Genomic DNA, 2,664 nt, shown 5'->3' on the forward strand with positions numbered 1-2,664 from the left:
GGCGGACGGCGATGAGCCCGAGTCGGGGGGGGGAGGAGGAGGAGGAGAGAGACCCTGACCGATGTTAGGTATGGAGGAGAGAGACGCTGATTGATGCTGGGGGGGAGGAGGAGGGAGACGCCAACCGACGCTGTGGGGAAAGAGGGGAGAAACACTGTCTGACGCTGGGGTCACATAAAAATGTAATCTGCCAAAAAGGGGTCACGAGTGGAATCAGTTTAAGAAGACCTGATCTACAGCATATCTCCAATAGCCAAATGGGGTGATAGCTTAAGGCGCCACATCCGCGTAAGATGTATAGAAATTGTTCAAAAAGCAAAATATGTTGGACTTAAATGGCACCAGACGTTATTCAAGATCAATGATCTCTATCAATACTTAAAAACCAACCACTATTTGCCATGCAGATCACATCAATTATACAGCAGTAGCTTATGGTCCATGGGAGTAAGGTGGTTATACTGCCATGGACCATAGGCTGGAGTCTTTGTGAAGTAGCAGTCCTAAGGGCCTTGGGGGGGTAAAGCTCAACCTAGTTATGCTGACTTGAGTTGCCTGGAAAGGAAGGTGAGTATAAGCATCTATTAGGGCTGCCCTTAATTTAAATAAAGAAGCTGCTTTGCCCATGCAGTAAAAAAAATAAAACAAACTGGTTCAGAATCCCCCCCCCCTGCTGTACTTGCCTTTGGCTGAACACTCCTTCCCCTCTGCTGGTTTAGTCCCTGTACTATGTACACAGCAGTGCACCTGTATTTTAATTTTCACTTGCATATGGCAAGCACTACTTGATCAGCGCTTCTTAGCAATGAGTGCTCGCCCGTTTGCAAGCAATATTTAAAATACAGAGCGCATGCTGCACTACTGTGTAAGGAGTACAGGTAGTACATTGGCACTGGTAAAGGAAAAGGAGCGTTCCGCCAAAAGTCGAGTAGAGATTGGACGGGTAATCTAATTTCCTAAATTTGCCTGGGAAAGTGAAATTACCCTCTAATTTCCACTATTCTTGGCTGCAATTTCAATTATTTATATAGCGCCAACATCGTCAGCTGCACAATCATTTAGGCATGATGGGTAAGAAACGCTGACAAATATTGACATATAGAAACAGTAGGTGAGGAGGACCCTGCACAAACAAGTTTACAATCTAAGCGGCATATAGCCAGTATTTCCTCCACTTTCATTCATCCTCCATTCATCCACCAGAAGCCCTGTGTAGGTTGCATCTTGTTCCCCACCACCACATGACAGTGCTAGATGACTGAACATCCAATCCCAGGGTGCTGTGTGGAACTGGAGTGAATCACCTGATCCCCATACTCTGTATTTCTCCATATGGTTAAATGAAGAGTAGGGGAATGAAGGACAGAGGGAAAGCTGGAGGGGGAGCGGTATTACCTGCCTGCACAGAGCAAAGTTTTATTTCAAAGTGACTCTTGCTTGAAAAAACTCCCTGTTAAAAAAGACTCTTAGGGGTCTATATATAAACACAATTCACAGAGCTGTTCGCCCTGCAAATCTCTGTGAAGGTTCGTTCTGTGCGAATATAGACAAAAATGAACATTCTTAGTATATTTTCTGGTTGATTGTAATGTAAAACTGCAATATGGCTACCTGATGGAGTTGAGGAGCATAGCAAAACTCTTTATATAAATACGTATTTCCTATGCTCCTTAGCTCCATCTAGCATAGGACAATATGTACCAAGAAAAAGTGGGGCTTTTAAGGTGTCCCTCTAGGCATGAAGGACACATTATATTTCAAATATATCTTTATTAAAAATAAATAAATAATTGATCACCATAAAAGCATATAGGAAAATATATATACTTATTTCCTATTCTCCTCCTCCATCTAGTGGCCATAATGCAGAAATTACATTACATTTGACTTGAAAAGAAGTTATGCTAAGAATGTTCATTTTTTGCACACAATAAATGTTTACAGAGATTTACAGGGTAAATGGCTGTGTCAATTGTTTATAATACCTCCAGTAGAATCTTTAGCGTCTACCATTTCTGGGTGTGCCAGATGTCTGGTCCCAACGCTATGTACAGTGAATCTTCCCACTGGCTCAATATGTCCTGTATTTACAAAGGGGTTGGTGGATGTAAGCACAGTGCAAGGAGGGGTTGGGGAATGGGGACCCAACACTCCTGCAAGGCAGTCGGCTATTGAAGATTCCTGCTCTCTATTTTGTGACAGTTGGCAAAGCCGCATTCAGGTGCATTTACCACCACATCCTGAGCTAAAGGTATGAATTGGGAGAAGATTTTCTATTAGTCCCCATTCACACCTGAGCGTTGCAGGTTGCTGGGCGTTTGTTTCCCATGGTTGGCATGCCTTCCCATTGATTTCAATGAGTCCCTGGACACGCACAAAACGGAATGTTAGTACGTCTCAGATTCTGTGACATGCATTCTGTTTTTCCCCGTGCATTTCTGCACGTTCTCACACACTCAAATGCGCTGGAAAAAAACACATTTGCTCGGCTGCATTTGGGGTGCCATTAACTAGTTTGATTTGTGTTTAACTAGTTATGGCACTGTAAACACGTTCCGCGTTTGTGTACAGGTGTCAAAGCACTTTTGAATTGTGTTCATGATACCCACATGTGTGAACAGGGACTGAGGGATGTGCTTGTTGCTGAGTTCAGTTGAACATTGC

This window comes from Nanorana parkeri, unplaced genomic scaffold, assembly GCF_000935625.1.
Source record: "Nanorana parkeri isolate BGI_ZX_2015 unplaced genomic scaffold, ASM93562v1 scaffold959, whole genome shotgun sequence".
Lineage (NCBI taxonomy): Eukaryota > Metazoa > Chordata > Amphibia > Anura > Dicroglossidae > Nanorana > Nanorana parkeri.